The 17,056-nt window shown below is 48.5% G+C and overlaps 1 long non-coding RNA gene and 3 other non-coding genes across 5 annotated transcripts; all 4 read left to right on the forward strand.

Annotated features, from left to right (window-relative positions):
* The first annotated feature begins 10,270 nt into the window (after positions 1–10,270).
* On the forward strand, positions 10,271–16,326 carry LOC124248833 (uncharacterized). Of its 2 annotated transcripts, none has more exons than XR_006891153.1 (7): positions 10,271–10,364; positions 11,012–11,164; positions 12,207–12,359; positions 12,904–12,983; positions 13,416–14,249; positions 15,793–15,904; positions 15,990–16,326. It is a non-coding gene; the product is annotated as an uncharacterized LOC124248833 (long non-coding RNA). The 2 variants fall into 2 exon arrangements; XR_006891152.1 differs by having other exon boundaries at positions 14,176–14,249.
* Positions 11,704–11,835, forward strand: LOC124249262 (small nucleolar RNA SNORA71). The gene has a single exon (XR_006891329.1). It is a non-coding gene; the product is annotated as a small nucleolar RNA SNORA71 (small nucleolar RNA).
* LOC124249263 (small nucleolar RNA SNORA71) lies at positions 13,569–13,700 on the forward strand. The gene has a single exon (XR_006891330.1). It is a non-coding gene; the product is annotated as a small nucleolar RNA SNORA71 (small nucleolar RNA).
* Positions 14,922–15,055, forward strand: LOC124249257 (small nucleolar RNA SNORA71). Its single transcript, XR_006891325.1, has one exon. It is a non-coding gene; the product is annotated as a small nucleolar RNA SNORA71 (small nucleolar RNA).
* Positions 16,327–17,056: the final 730 nt, after the last annotated feature.

A 17,056-nucleotide genomic window follows, 5' to 3' on the forward strand; every position in this document is an offset into this window, starting at 1 on the left:
CTGATGCCACCAAGTGGGAAATGGGGGTCTCTGAGGGTGAGAACACTCCATAATATTCTGTCCCTGGGAGGAGCCGATGGGATTCTAAGACTGTGAGAACGTTGGGGGTCTCCGTGATGAGGAGGAGCCTTCGGATGCTGTGGCTGTGAGGACGCTGGAAAAAGGGGTCAGGCATGCATACTGTGGCCACACAGCCCTGGTGTCCTCCCTACCTCCTGCTCTTGCTCTTACTCTCCATGCGACCTTGGCTAAGTGCCCTAAAGTCTCTGCCCAACCTTAGTTTTCCTTTTCTGAAAAATGGGCAGAGTCATAGCTCCCTGCTCATAGCGTTGCTATGAGAATTAAGTGAAATGATTCCTATCAAGAGCATAGCACAGAGCAAATGGCTTAGGCATGGTAGTTGCTATGCTTTAGTATTTCTGGGAAAGCCAAGGGCTTCTGTCACTGTGAGGACACTGTGGGATTATTTATGAGGCAGAGAGGGTATGTGCTATGTTTGAAAAGTCTAAGGCAGTAATGTCCAGTAGAAATATAATGCCAGCCACATAGGTAATTTTAAATTTTCTAGGATCCACATAAAAAGGTACAAAGAAAGATGAAATTGATTTTAATAATATATTTCATTTAACCCAATATAATCAAAATATTATCATTTCAGCATGTAATCAATATTTTAAAATTATTGATGAGCTATTTACTATTCTTTTTCTTTGTACAAAGTCTTTGGGATCTGGTGCATGTTTTACACAGAGAGCACCTTGGAATTTGGACTGGCAACATTTCCAGTACTCCATAGCCATACGTGGCTGTGGCTGCTGTCCATCAGCGCAGGGCTAAGGCCATCTGGTTTGATCGGCCCTTTAGATCCAGAGGAGAGAAGCAGCAAGCAGGAGGTTGAGAGCATGTCCCTTCCACAGACCCCCATCCAAGAGCCTGGGACCCCTAGGAGGGGTGGATCTCCTGCACCACTCAGGTTGGGGGCCTCATTGTCCTGAGCTGGAGATTAAGGCAAAGTTGCCCTCAGAAGGCTGGGAAGGGACAGAGCCACGATTCAAACCGAGATTATTCTCCTGCACCCCTTGCTGCCCTGACACCATGGAGGGGATCTGGGCTGGTTCATTTCTGCATTCCATGTGCCTAGAGGAGGCTGGGCATCTAAGAGGTATGGTTGACGCTTGTTAATCGTTAGCGTGACAGGATGTTAAAATGGACATTTCAGCCAAGGCACCAAGGGGGCACCAAGATATAGGAATGGACTGCTGAACAACAACAAATTGCTGTTGTGGCAATTTAAAAATGGTTGAATATTGGTTGAATTTTTGAGGATTCCACCTGGTAAAATGGCAGCCGCCTTCCAAAGAGGATCTTGGACCAGATACAGAATTTAGGCAGAAAATAACTAAAAAATGGTTGTTTGTGACTCTGAATCCTCCCTTCTAATTTGAGGATGTTCAGACTTAGACATTAAAAAGAGGGGGAATTATGAATTATATTTTTTAAAATAGTCCCACCCACTGCCCCAAGAGGAAGAGGAAGAGGAGCTTCAGCAGGAACATGCGAGAGTTTGGTATATGTCACCTGGAGTTGGGTAGCCCAGGTGACCGGTGCCCAACCCACTCCTCAGCCAATGGTTCATCATCTCCTTCAGCAGAGGTAGAATCTGTGGCAGGAATGTCCACCTGCTACTCAAGAGGTCCTGCCCAAGAGGGATCCTGTTAGGGTGAGGACATCCCAAGAAGAGGGCCTGTTCACATCACTAGGGGTGCAGCCAAAGGGCTCCAAGAGGCCAGTGGGTCTGAACAAGCCCTGAAATAGAGGCCAAGAGAGAAGACAACATTAAGAATGTGCCCAGCCTGGGGACGACATGGCCCTCTTGCAACAGTAGCATCAAGAGAGAAATTTCCCCTCTATTTTACTCTTTATTCCATCTGTTTTGATCCTGGAGGTACTGGGAGTGGGTGAGGGGGCAGAAACTGCTGGTGAAGAAAGACTCATTTGGATAAACAAAGACAGAAGGCTCTCATCCCCTCCCAGCCGACAGCAGCCCACCCTATGCTTGGCCCCAGCTGGTGGAGAGGAGAGAAGCCTTACCTACAATTGATCATTGCAAGCATGATTAATACATTAGGCTGGACATTTAAAATAATTAAATGGAAACTGTTTCCCCAGTTTTAGTAATTACAAGACTTACTACCCAAGAATGATTGGAAAATTTCCGAGGCCTGCCTGATATTTTTCTAGGGACAGGGAAAAGATACTTTCATTTTGAAAGTCTAAAGAGACAGGCAAAAAATATTTTTATGATTACATCCCAGGGGGCCTGCTTTCAATGTACTGGTTGCATTAATGAAGGATTGGGCTGCAGCTGGAAGGCCAACCTTCCACTCTCCTGGAGTTTGTGACTTCACAATGTCTGAGAGAGCCCCATGGCCTGAAGCCCCTTCCCTAGAGGACATGAAGTCACAGCTGGCTGGACAGATTGTCCCAAAGAGGTGGTGCCCAGGATCTAGACTGGAAGTCAGCAACTGACCCGGTGAGGGCTGTAGGAGCTCCAGCCGCGGTGCCGGCACTAAGAATGACTACCATGCTGGAGGTCTTGCTGTTTCTTTTCATCCTCCTCATCTGCTTCTTACTGCTCCTCTGTTACTGCATCTTTCAAGAGGAATAAGCTCCATCTCCTCCAGGTTAGGACCGAGGCCTGATGAAAGTCTTGGCTGGTCCAGCCCCCGCCCCCCCCCAGGCCCTCTCAGGCAGGACGGGTCTTCCTGAGCTGCCCCATGGCCTGGGCCTTGGCCTGTTTTGGGGCCTAAGGCCCTCACTGGATGCTCTGGCAGACCTAGATGAAACAGAGGGTCTCCTCAGCAGGGTCAGCTTCCATCTAGGTCTCAGCACCACCTCTTCCTGGGTCCCCTAGCTGGGTCCTCTGATCCCCACAGCCTCTTTATTGCCAGTTTTGGTTCTGGTTTATTCGTGTCCTGGACTGAAGGCCACTGGGGCTGGAGAGGGGATCAATGTGGGGTCAAAGAAGGTTTAAATGGCTCAGGCCTCTGCCATGGGGACAGGCATAGGAAGAGGTGAGCCTTTCCCTTCAGAAACCGGCAGGGCTTGGCCCTGGGAGACCAAAGACCTAGCCAAAGACTCATGACCTCAGCCAGTGACATTAGACCTTCTGTCAGTGGTGGACAAGCCTTGAAAATAAACTTCTTGACTAAAGAATCTGGATGGTCTTAGCTAAGTAACTCGGGCTTCCCTGAACAACAAATTTGGACCTTCCTTGCTAACTAACTAATTGAGATATTTGTGACCAATTACTTAAACTTTCCTGGCTTGAGAACTGTTAACTTTCTTGCCTGAATACTTGGGCATTCCAGGATAATGATATTTGATTTTGACTTATCATCTTTCACCATGCTAGCTGACCACATCAGTTCTTCACTCTTAAGACCTTGGATTTTTCCTGGGCCAGCCCCAGTGGCCTAATGGTTAAGTTAGGTGTGCTCTGCTTCAGTGGCCTGGGTTCAGTTCCCGGGTGTGGACCTACACCACTCGTCTGTCTGTGGCCATGCTGTGGTGGTGGCTCACATACAAAAAGAAGAAGATTGGTAATGGATGTAAGCTCAAGGCAAACATTCCTCAGCAAAAAAAAAAAAAAAAACACATTGGGTTTTCCTGGCCAAGGGCATTAGACATCCTTGGCTTTTTTCTCGAACTTCCAGGATAAAACTAGAAGAATGCTTCTATGATTTCACCCTTATGGATGACATTGGCTGATGGTTTAAGATGTATATTCTATTTCTAGAATTCTACAAATGTTTAAAAGTTATGAATGGATATTAATTTTTATCAAGTAATTATAATGATGATAATTAAAATTAATTAAACTAGCTTTCTATAAGCCAACAACTATTAAAAAAGCACTTATAGTACTGCATTTCAATGTATTATTTTATCTATTTTTAAATGTTTTAATTGTGGTAAAATACATATAACATAAAATTTACCATCTTAACCATTTTAAATATTCAATTCAGTAGTGTCAAGTACATTAATTGCAAACAATCTCCAGAACTCTTTTCATCTTGCAAAACTGAAACTCTGTCCCCATTAAACAACAACTCTCCATTCCTCCCTCCCCCAGCCCCTGGCAACCACCGTTCTCCTTTCTGTCTGAATTTGACTCCTCTAGGTAGCTCATATATGTGGAATCATACAGTATTTGTCTTTTTGTGACTGGCTTATTTCACCTAGCATAATGTCATTAAGGTTTATCTATGTTGCAGCATGTGTCAGAATTTCCTTCCTTTCTAAGGCTGTATAATATTCCGTTGTGTATATAAACCACATTTTGTTTATCTATTCATCCATAAATGGACACTTGAGTTGCCTCCATCTTTTGGCTATGAACATGAGTGGACAAATATCTCTTTAAGACTCTGCTTTCAACCCAGCCCTGATGGCCTAGTGCTTAAGGTTTGGCACACTCCACTTCAGCAGTTGGGTTCAGTTCCTGGGTGCAGAGCCACACCACCCATCTGTCAGTTGCCATGCTGTGACAGTAGGTCATATAGAAGAACTAGAACAACTTACAACTAGAAAATACAACCAAGCCCTGGGGCTTTGGGGAGGGGGGAAAAAAAAGAGAGGGAAATTGGCAACAGGTGTTAGCTCAGGGTGAATAGTTCCCAAAAAAAAAAAAAAAAAAAAAAAGACCCTGCTTTCAATTGTTTTGAGAATATACCCCAAAGTGGAATTGCTGGATCATATGGTAACTCTATTTTTAATTTCTTGAGCAAGTGCCATACTATTTACCATAGCAGCTGCTCTATTTTGTGTATTTTATCTATTTTAAGTTGAAAAACTGAGGTAAAGAAAGATTAAGCAGCTTGCTCCTACGGCTAGAATACGGTCGAGAAGAATGTTAAGTATGTCTGTTGTATCAGTTTCCTAGGGCTGCCACTAACAAAGTGCTACAAACTGGGTGACTTAAAATGACAGAAATTTACTCTGTCACTATCTGGAGGCTGGAAGTCTGAAATCAATGTGTCGGCAAAGGCCACGCTCCCTCTGAAACTCTTGCCCCCTTCTGGCTTCCGCTGGTGACCGCCCATCCTCAGCGTTCCTTAGCTTGCAGCTGCCACACTCCAGTCTCTGCCTCTGGAGTCACATGGCGCTCCCCCTAAGTGTCCTTTTCCTCACTTATATGGACACCAGCCATGTAGGATTAAGGGCCCTCCCTACTGCCACATGACCTCATCTTAATTTACAAATTAATTACATTTGCACAGATTATTTCCAAGTAAGGTCACATTCCCAAGTACCAGGTATTAGAACTTCAACATATCTTTTGAGGGGACACAATTCAACCTGTAACATCTGTCTCCCTCCAAACTCCATGATATTTACCACACCTTCGACCGCCTGATGCAATCTACTATAAGATTTCCCAATATAAAACCAAGCTTGCATTTATGGCACAAACCTTATTTGATATTGGTGGATTCTCATATTAGACTATAAACTTGGAGGAAGGCAGACACTATGGGTTTCTTTCATTTATCCCTTTACCTCCCAGTCATTATACCAAAAAAAAAGCACAAGCAGTTGTTAGAAAAGTGGTATAGCTTTTCAAGTGCCTTTATGGGGAAAATACACTAACTGAAGAGTTGTTTGGGGAATTATTTGGGTGGTAGTTTTTGTTGTTGTTGTTGTTGTTGTTTCTTTTTCAACTTCCTGCAGAATCAGGCTGTGGGCACACCCACCAGCACAGTGCCACACAGAGTGGAAGAGCTCAATTACTGTGTTTTGAATGAATGAATGAAGGGATGAATGACTGGAAGGCTCATTGGCTCTTCAGTGTCCCTGCCTCCTTTTTGCTGCTACTGTTCTGTCTTAAGGACCAGTGGCTCCAAGTGGCTGGTGACTCCTCCTCTCCCCACAGCCACCTCAAGCCCCCTAGGCCCACTCCTGAGAGAGCCGTGGTCCCGGAGCCCGAATCACCAGCCTCCTCCTGCCTGGTAGGCCTCCCACACACTCCCTCCTGGCAAAAGACCCACGGGAAACACACATCCCTTCTGGCGCTTGTGGAGAGTGTACTGCTGTGTTGTTTTGTTTTTAATGTCAGCCGACACATCGGCTGACTGACAAATAAGGACAAGCCACCGAGAAAGAACTGTCATCTGAATGCCAAGAACAGAGGCTCTCACAACACATTTATTTCCAGAGCTCGACAAGCTTCCCTGTCTGCTGGAGTCCCTGGTTAACTGGGCCAGAGCTGTAGATGGGAAAGTCAACCTGGACAAGCAAAATGCCCACACTGCCTCTTGCAACAGCCAAACCCTCCACGGAATACCTTAATACCTGGCCATTTGGGGCAAGTTAAGGAAAAGACTTGGGCCGATAGCCAGGAATGTAGGTTACAGAAACCTAACATGATAAAAAAAGAAATACATTACTAGAAAACTTATGTAATCAAACAAAAGAAAGGGCAGAGGTGAAGCTGGGCCTCCACCACAACAAACACTGGGAACTGGAATTTCACTGACTCCCTGCCCTGCATCTTCATCTCTCTCTGTGTGTGGATTTCTGACTTTACATTCCCTTTATTTCTTGCATACAGTCGGGGAACATGTGCTGGTTTGCCCAGAAGCACATCTCCGTCCATCTTCTACTGAAGACAGGAAGGACTGCTACATATGGTTGTGCAGGTTGTGTACTGCCCAACTCATGGAAGCACCATTTACATCATAGTCTCTGGCTGAGAAGCAGAGATGTTGAGGATGCTTCGCTGAACCCAGAAAACACTTGATGTTTTCCTAGCACATCCTCTGGTACAGCAGAGTGACCCTGTGTTTTACCTTCTTGAGGGGGGTTTCAAAAATCCCCATTCTAATCCTCAAATGGTGGGCCCTTCTAATAAAGACCTTTGTGACTATCTCTGAAGGGCAACATTTTGGCAGAACTTTTTCCTTCAAGCTTAATGAGGTCAGGCAGAAGATAATTAAACCTGTGACAGGGAAGAAGAGAAAGGTTTGCAAGGAGTAGAGGGGCTTTCTGAGAAAATTCAGCCCTTAACTCTAGGACCTCTGATACTCAAACTCTCAATTCTCAAAGTTAACTTCACAGCCAAAGGATAGGTGCTTCCACCCTTTTCATAGCTCTGGGAGAAGTCACCCATCTTAGAGGTCTCTCATCTCATTAGGGGGTTGGAGGATGTCACACATGCACAGGTCACCCCTCAGGGCCTCTGTGGTCTACCTGTGCTTGGGATGCTTGGCCAAGACCCAGCTCCTTCCTGGGTGAGCTGACTGGGCAGGTGCTACCCAGTGAGGCAGTGGGCGGAGAGCCTGCAGCCAGCGGTGAAAGGAAGGAGAAGACTGAAGCTGGCAGAGCTGGGTCCTATGTCCACCTGTCACCATTGACAAAAGCTGCTTCCACCTGAAATTAGCCAATATTTTTTTAGGATGTTTATATCTATAATCATGAGTGTATTGGCCTGTAATTTACTTTTCTTTTACTGACCCTGTCTAATTTGGGGGTCATGAAAATTTTGTGAACTAAGCACCGTTCCATCTTTTTCTCCTATCTGGGAGACTGTGTAAGGCTGCGAAGCTTTGTAGAATTTATCTATAAAGACGCCTGGCTATGATGTTTTCTTTTTGGGGAGATCATTAACTACTGATTCAATCTTTAAAAGTGTTATAAGATTATCCAGGTTTGCTATTCTTCCTTAAGGCAATTTGGTTAAATATTTTCTAGGAATGTATCACTTTATCTAAATTTTAAATTTTACAAGCAAAAAGTCAAACATATTATTCTCTTTTTTACTTTTTGCTCCGACTATACCATGTCCCCTTTCTCACTCCTGAAATTGTTTAGCTATGTTGCTGTAAATATGGTTATGCTCAATTCTACCATTTTAGTCCCTGTTCTTGTTATTTCATTGATTTTAATTTATTTGGATCAGTTCAACTGTCGTTTGTCTCATCTTTCAAGCCCTCAGGAGCCAAGAGCAGACTGGGACACATGGAATTTTTCTTACATTTCAGAATTGAGTCCCTCTCCTGTTGCAACAATGAGAGTGTCTCTTTCTTCTCTTGTCTCAGTATTAAAGATCCTCTATTACAGACCGTGCAAAGAGATGTCAAGATATTGCCCCATCCAGTTCCTAACTTCTTCACACATCAACACATGCGTCCACTCCCCCACCCCTTCCCCCACTTCAGCTGCTGAGACTTCCTCTTCCTCCCTTTCCCTGAACATCTTGCTATTCCTCCTTTCTATTTGAGTCCTTCAAAATCGCACCAAGGCACACCACCTCCCAGAAGCCACCTTATTTGGAAATTGATTGAAGACTGACTCTACTCACAGCTCCATAACTAGCCTCCGAGCTCCTTTAGGATCCACGCTTCCTCACACTCAAGATACAAAATCAAGGAAGAAAGTATAATTTTCCCAGCTTGGGTCCCACATCCAATCCGTCGTCAGCGGAGGGCAGGACTCTCTCATTGACATTCTCAACAAGACTGAATTCAACAGGAAGAGTGAATGCCAGAAGAAAATCAGAGCGAAGGAGTAGATAGGTCAAAACTACAGATATCCTAGCCATTTAATATCCAGATTCATGTGAGAATAGGCGGTTTGTTGGTCCTAGTTTTTCTGAGAGAGCCTCTAAAGTTTCTCCTTGAAATATAATGTTGTTGGCTGGTGATGGTCTGGATCACATGATGAAAATATCCCTTTAGTCCAAGTACTCCAAAATATACTTTTCTGAACAGTAACAGAAATTAAATATTATCAAACACATTTTCAAGCACCTATTAAGTTGCTCTTAGACTTGCTTTCCAGTTTGAATTTAGATTCTGATACCTACTGTTAGGAGAGGCAGTCTGCCATGGACCCTGAGCATCTATGTACCTTCCTGCTGGGTTTGCCAAGAATGTAAGGCCCTGGCTGCTGTTTTCCTGGGCCGTCTCTTAGCGTCATGTTTTGCAGTGAGTAACCTTGAGGGATGAGGTAAAGTCTCCTCTCAGACTAACAGCAGGCTTACTTCTGTTTCCTTTAAAGATGTTGAATTCTGCAAGCTCACTGTCCTCTCCTGTAACACTGTAACAGTGTGTGTGCAGGCATTCATCACAGGCCCTATGCCACCCCCATGGGACTTGTGAGGCATAAGAACCAACATGAATGTGAAGCTCCCTCTGCTTTGCCATGAGTAACAGAGTCCTTGAACCCTGACTCAGGAATTTCACGTCCTCTGCCAGCAGCCATGAAACAATAACAGGCTGACTCTTTAGCTTGAAAGTAGGGCTAACTCTCAGACTATGCACAGTTCTTAACACATATTAACTGCATGACCTTGGACAAGTCAATTAAACTTTCTGAGCTTTTGTTTCCTCATCAGCAAAGTGGACAACACTAGTGTTTACCTTTTAAGATTGGTATGATGACTAAATGGATCAAAATACCTGAAATATTGTGTTTGCTCAAAAAATATTAGATGCTATACTTGTATTCCCTGTAGTGTTGACAGAGGGGCATGGCAGTGACAGATGTCATACTATGACAAACACAGTTGATCTGCCTCCGTGAACTTCACATCTTCACACTGTTTTACTTTCTACATATATTCCTGAGCATAGTCTGCTAATATTTTCATGCCTGGCTCCTCCTTTTCCATCAGGTTTTAGATTAAATATCATCTCCTCAGAGAGGCCCCTGCTGTCCTTGCTAAGTAGGTCCCCACTGTCATTGTCTGCTATACCATCCTGCCCATTTGCTTTGTAGCACTTGTCATGATTTTCATGATTGCATTTGCTGACTCATTTGTTTATTATCCCCACTAGAATATAACCGACAAAGTCAGAAACCACGTCTGTCTTCTTTAGTATATTTCCAATGCTTAGCCCAGTCCCTGATTTGAAGTAGCTGCTCAGTAGGTTTTTCTGGATGGATGGGAATCTAGATAAACAGATTGATGAGAGGATAAATGGATGGATGAGCAGATGGATGGATGGATGGATGGACGGACGGACGGATGAGGAAGCTGGTGCTCCATAAACGTTTTCTGGATAAAGGGATGGATGGATGGGTGGGATGGTTGGAAGATGGAGGGATGTTGGGATACTTCGCAAGTCAGATTTTCAGCTCCGATCCTCTAGGGGGCGCAAAGGGACTGCATGCGCGGGTTCGGCCCAGGGAGACGCGGCTCTCCGCCGTAGCCTGAGCGCCAGCCGCATTTCCTCCGGCGCAGGGCGGGTGGGGGGCGTGTCCTGATCTTGTGGCTCCCGTCCCGAGCTGTCCCAAACCATCCCTCAGCTTCTCGCGCCGTCCCTTCTGACCCGTCGCCGACAGTCCTGGCCCCTTGGGTGAGTCACTGCTGGACCACGTCGCACTGGAACCCCCGGCTGCCTCCAGGGCGGGAGCTGCGTCCCCCTGCCCCGACAGGAGGGGAAACTGAGGCCGTGCGGGGGCGGGGAGAGCGGCCAGTGGTCAGCTCCCAGCCCAGGCCCGCCCCGGTTCCGTGCCCGCCCCCTCGGCTGGGGTGGTCCTCTTGGGATTCCTGTCCTCGAGAAAGGGGCCCGCAGGGCGGCCGCCGCTGCTCCGGAGCCGCGGGCGTGCGGTCCCCCGATCTCAGCGCCCGGTGGGAGGACTCGTCCCGCTAACGGCGGGAGACGGGCCCGGCGACGCGTGGCCCGAGGGCCCGCAGGGCGCCGTGCGGAGCCCGGGTGAAGCGGGCCGGAGGGCGCCGAGCCCGCGATCCTCTCCGCCCCACCTCCTCCCCTCCTGGCGTTCGATCCCCCAGGGCCCCTCGGCGCTTCCTACCAGGTGAAGCGTCCTCACGGCCGTTAAGCCATTTCTCCCCAATAACCTCTCAAGGGAAGCGTTAAAAGCTCCCTTCTGCAGACCGGGTGGCTGAGCTTTGGATTCAGGACGCCCCCAGGGCCCCGAGGGGCAGAGTCTGGGTTCGCCGCCCCCCTTGGCTCAAGCTCCTTCCCCTTTTCTCCCTGCCTAGGCCCTGCGGCTGCCGAGCTTGCGGAGAGATGGGACCTCGGCCTCGGACGGCTGAGCGGGCTCTGCGTCCGCCGGCGCCCCCTGCTCTGCTGCGGGGCCCTGACCCGCGCTGCCCGACGCGCCCTCCGTGTCCAGCGGCTGAGGCTGTGCCCTGGTGAGAGCTGCGGCTCCTGAGCGCCTTGAAGGGGGCTCGGTGGCTTCCTGCTGCCCGCAGAGGGGGTGGTCCTGGGGCTCAGGTGACTTCTGAGAACTGTGTTCGAAGCCCTTGTGCAGGAGGAGGCCTGGTGTAGTAGGGGGGCTGGGTTTGGAGTCAGAAAGGCCTGAGCTCAGATCCTGACTCCGCCCCTCGTTAGCCGGGCGACCTGGGGTGAGTTACTTCATCCTCCTGAGCTTTCCTTTCCTTCAAGTAGGGGAACCGCAGGAGCTCTGGGAGGACAGAGGCCTTGTCTGTGTTTTTCTTTGTTTTTGAAGCCACAGTGCCTGGCGCCCAGTAGGAGCTCAGTCAGTATTTGTGGGGTGAATAAAGAACTGAGGCATGTTTACCAGAAGCTGTTCCTCCTGTGGACTGTGTTGATCCTGGGAGCTGACATCTTTCTATGAAGCTCTGATAGCGCTCGGGGTTCTGAGCTTGCCTGGGGGGCCAGTGGGCTAACGTGGGCTTCTCTTCCTGGCTCGCCTTCTGCCCATTTGTGCCCCTGCATTCGAAAGTGATGTGGGCTGCCTGTGCCCTGGTCATTGATTGTGCAGGGAGACAAAGTGCTGAAAGCCTTTCTCCGTGTTTGGAGGGCCCATCCTGTCCCTTCCAAACCCTGGAGCTTTCCTGTACCTCCTCCCCCCTGCCACCTTTTGGATGACCCCTGTCCCCTGGGATCCTGCTTATTAAGCACTCTCTATGTGAGGCTTTTAAAAAAGAGAAAGCGTGGTCCGTGTCTCAAGGAACTATGGGCTGGTTGTGGAGCCACTAATTGGGTTATTTCTCACCAAGAGTTTCCCTCCAGGAAGCCACTTTTGCCTCCCTTCTCTCCATTTTCCAGGTCCTTAGTCAAGCATGTTTCCTGGTGTGATGTAGTCTGGGAAGTGGCTTGACGTGAGATGAGGGCACTAATCATACCTTGTGAAAATTGTTGCTTTGCTAGTCTTTTTGCCCCTCTCAGCTCTGATCTTGAGGTCAGCGTCTGAGTCTCACCTCTCCTTAGGCTCAGCGCCTGGCAGGGGTCCAGTGTTCACCAGTTGTGAACAAATGCACAACAAGAGAGAAGAAAAGGAGAGACACATCCTTGTAAGGTGGTATGGCCTCATCACGTTGTGGAAGATCAGAGAAAGACTACGTGGGAGCCAACCAGGGGGAGGTGAGAGCGCTTCCTCTGTATCCATTGGAGGCCCTTTGGCATGAGACGGAGCCTAGTCCACCAGGGGACGACTTTCCTGGTGGCCTGCGGTCATGGTCATAGGAACCAGAGCAGTAAGGAAATTGGACCAGGCTGATATAAATAGAAACCAGATCTCACCTTCACGGGCCATCTGAGGTGCTGCTGCCCCATTGCCTCCCTGTCCATGCCAGGCACTGCCTGTCAGGTGCCACCCACTCCCAAACCTGTCCTGGATTTTACATCCTGTTCAAGGTCCAACTTCCAGAACCTCCACAATTTCATTAGAGTTCACACAAAAGATGACCTGAAAAGCCTTCTTTGCCGTAGATGATCTGTTGTCCCATGCGGACTTGTAAACTTCATTCCTGTTCATGAGAAAATGATGCAGCTTGTGGGTTAGTAACAATAGCCCACATTTTGAAGCAGCCAGCTATGGTGCTAGATACTCTGCATGTGCCTACCAGGACATATGGTGACCAGGTGACATCTAGGTTGCTCATCCAGGGCTTCTTGTTTATTGCAGAGGGGGCAGCTCGGCGCAGAGGGGCCCTTGAGAGGTGTCTCCATCCTGTCAGGAAGCAGCTGGACCACAGTGCTCCCAAGGTGAGGTCTGTTCTCTGGAAATCTGAGGCTTTGCATCCCACAGGCGCCTGCAGGTTCCCTGGGTGTGATGTCGTCGGGGAAGTAGATAGAGGAGACAGGAGGGTGGCTCTGTCCTGGCCCTCAATTTTACTCTCTGTGGCCTTTGAGAATGCACCTGCTTCCTCTTTATGTGCTTGGTTCTGAGAGGCCTTGGGGAGCCCTTCCTCAAATTGATCTGTTGGCATCAGAATGGCTGAATCGAAAACAGGAAGGATTTTGGCATATTCGCCTGTGCCCGGGTCTCAGTCACTTCTCTGCCCCCTCTTAGCTCTGGGACCTTCTCTTATCCCTGGTTTCATCATCCAGAAAGCAGGAATACAATGAGGCCATTTTTCTTAGGATCGCATAGCCCCTGTCTTTTACAACCCAACAACTCTATCGCTTTTCTTTCAGAGGTGTCCACCCTTTCCTCTCCTGTCTGGGCCAAGTTGAAGGAATTTTTCTGCAGGATTGAAGCAATTACGCGGTCCTGTGCTCAACTATGCTGACTCCTCCAGGCCTCTGCCACTGGCCTCCTTTTTCAGCAAGCCCTCTGTCCTTTTCTGCCTCTGCATTTGGAAGTGATCACAGCTGCCCGTGTCCTGCTCATTGGTAGTGCAGACAGAGGAAACGTGGAGAGGATTGTCCCATGTTGGAGGGTCCACATCCTCCCCTTCCAGTTCTGGGAGCTTTTCCACATTCCTACTTCTCTTCTACACACACCTTGGGCCTCCAGGGCCTTAAGGGCTGTCATGTGTGTGTCGGTGTCATTGCTGGGGCTTTCACTTCCTGCCCCTGCTGTTGGGAACCAGGCTATGTGTGTTGCTTAAGTTCCGCTTCATGCCCAGCTCGGTTGCTGTGAGTCAGCCATGGCACACTCCCATAAACCCGGCCTTGGCATCCTTTTCAGCCTATCGCTGATTAATTACACGTTAATCAGTGTTGCCCACCCTGCCGTAGGCCATCCACTGTCTCCCTCTTTAACTCTTTAGAGTTAACTACTATCCCTTTTTATGAGAAAATAATGTATCTGTTTAGGAAGTAATAACAGCAGGCATTTGTGGACTGTTTACTATCTGGTAACTACTGTGCTCAGCTCTTTCCTGATGCCGACCATGCCCTGTTGTGAGCAGGGACAAGTGAGGTGCTCATTCATGGCTTCTTTCTGTTTCAGATGAGTCCACTGTGTGCCAAGGTGGTCATGGGAGTTATCATGTCAGGAACATTCTAGACCCCAGCGTCCTTGAGGTAAGATCTCTAGAGGGTCTGTTCTCTAGTGTGTTGGTTCCTTGCATCCAGTAGAGTCCTGTTTGTGTTCCCAGGGGCTTTCAGTGAAGATGTAGGGGAGCTGAGAGTTGAGATGAAGATAGTGTCCATGAGTTCCCAGATCCACTCGCTACCCCAGCCCCAGGCAACCTAGATCACTTTTGGTCCTTTACATGTCTTTAGCGGCTGCTGCAGGGGTGGGGCCTCTGGAGTCCCCTTTGGGTAATGATGGGTCTCTGGGGTATCTGCCCACCCTCCCTGGAGTGTCAGCAGAAGCATGTTGTAATGGAAAAAATGGGTGGACCTAAGCATCAGATACTCCCATCCTGGGTTTGAATCCCTTCTGCTGCCATCTCAGTCAGTGACATATTCAGAACCTTCTTTTCTTTCTTTGAAAAACAAAGCTATGATAGAGGTGACTTTTGTGGTACTTAAGCCCACATGATTCCTATCCTTTCCAACCTTAATGTTTTCCCAATGTTTTTGCCCGAAGTGACTTCTCTTTGATTGTAGCGAGGTTCTGTGGGGCTTTCGCAGGAAGGAATAGCCATTCCTGGGGTCCTGTGCTTGGCTGGGTTGTTTTCCCAGACTCAACCTATTCCACAGGCTGCTGGCACCTGCTCCTCTTCCAGATCTCTCTCTGCCCTTGTACACACCTGCATTCAAAAGTGATCACGGGCTGTCTGTGCTCTGGTCATTGATAATGCAGGGAGAGGAATTGTTGAAAGCAGTTTCCCGTGTTTGGAGGGTCCACGCCTGTCCCTTTCAAATGCTGGCGCTTTCACACACTCCCACCTCCCTCCAGCCAGTGCTTTCTGCGCTCAGGCATCGTGGGCTGCTGTGTGAGGTTCAGTGACAGGAGGCTTCTTAGCTCGGCCTTTCTCAGCTTGGCCTCCTGTTATCTGAGCCAGGCTATGTCTGTGTCAGGTTTAGATACCCTAGGGGGTGTAAGGAGCCAGGATGAATTATGCATAATGAATAAGTGCAATGTCAGGTGGTATATAGTGACTGCCAGAAGATTTTCAAAGGGAAGCACTTTTTGGAGGTGGTAAGCCTGGGAAGGCCCTTGAAGGGGTGGGATGTGATGGGCCATAGGAAAGTATTCAAGGGAGGGGAGCAACATGAGGACGACTTTGAGGCCGGGGTGAGCATGGGCACCTGGGAAGACAGATGTGCAGGCAGGTAATGACAGTGTGGAGGGCCAGCTGCTGAGGTGGCGCCCTTCACTCCCACCACGGTGTGGTGGGGCTCAGTGGGAGGAGCTCTGGCAGTTTCAGGGCAACACAGCAGATGTCTGTGTTGCCCTGAAAAAGCCCATTTTTTTAAGACCTGTTCCTTTTAACTCTTCTCTGAGAGCACTGAGATTCTTTTTTGAGTCAAGTTTAGTGTGAAAAACAAAACTGGCAGCTCATCCCAGATTAATTGGGGGCATCCTCACTGATGACAGCTTGAAGAAAGAGGAGATGACATTGGAGACCAAATACTCCTTGTGACCTCCTGCTCTGTGGCTTCCTTGTCACTCTAGGGGTGCTGCTGTAGATCTGGAGCTCGTTGGAGGAATCCTCAAGGGGTTGGACGCATCGGCCCTCTCAGGATGCTTACCTGGGTCCCAGTTCTCCTGGAGAGGCCTCCTCGTGGTAAGTTAATGCCAAGGGGCTAAGTCAGCCTTTGTTTCTGAGATGAAAATTCTAAGCTGCTGGCCTTGTTGACTTTCTCCTTTAGATTATTTTGGAGTTCATCACAGACACTGGTGTAGCAGAGTGAAGAGTGATGTTGCCACATGACACCTCGCCAGACCTTCTAACCCTGTTGTATCAGCAAAACATAGGAGGACTTTTCCCTCAGAGTGAGTGGATACATGAGGCTTATGTCCAGAGCTGGCTCTGCCCTTCCCCAGCAGTGTCGCAGAGCGTCATGGACCAAGAAGACTGGTTTCCTTTCATCTGGGCCTGGTCATCCAGTGGCCTCCATGTCCCCCTGTCCTCCAGTGTAACTTTTTAGAGCCAAGAGTTTTCTGTGCTTTGTATCCTTGTCCTCTCACCCACCAAATAAATCTTGAAACTGCCCCGCTGCTTGTTTTTTTGTTCTTTTTTTAAGCCAATACCTCCCAGTGTCAGCAAGGCTGGATACAGAGAAAGTGGGTCACAGGGTAGATCTTCCGGTTTTCACGCACTGAGACTTCCCGCTTAGCACAGTGCGAAGCCTTGACCCAGGGGCTAGGAGGTGGGATGTAGAATTTGGACTAGGGGTTGAACAATCCCAAGTGGCTCAGGTGTAGGGGAGAAGGAAACTCTTAGGATCGAATTGGATGAGAGACATTTGGGCCAGGGCTTTGGAAAAGAGGATGAAGGTGGGTGGACTTAGAGACAAATTCAGGGGCTGAAGTACTTGAAGGCAGGAGGGCCCTGAGTTCTGGGAGTGAGGGTACACTGGGTGAATTTAGGAAAATGGTTTTGAGCAAGGGTGGGAGTGGGGTGTGTGAGGAACAGCTGTCCTTGGGAGAATCTGGGGCTGTGGTAGGCAAAGGCCAGGAGTTGGGGTTTCTGTTACTGTTGCCAGAAGGTAGATTTGGTCTTTGGGAATTATGTTCAGTAACAATGGCGATGATGTGCTTTACCACCCTGTGGGCACGTGTTACTCTGTCCTCATTTTTCAGGTGTAGTCCACATAGACAAACTCCCAAAGGCCACGGTGGAGAGGGAGGGGTTGATTGTCCATCCCTTCCATTGAAATTGAAAGCACATTGACGGGCTGAGGTAGGAACCAGGTGGTCAGGCCCGGCTTGGTGA

The sequence above is a fragment of the Equus quagga genome, chromosome 12, assembly GCF_021613505.1.
Source record: "Equus quagga isolate Etosha38 chromosome 12, UCLA_HA_Equagga_1.0, whole genome shotgun sequence".
NCBI classification, from domain to species: Eukaryota; Metazoa; Chordata; class Mammalia; order Perissodactyla; family Equidae; genus Equus; species Equus quagga.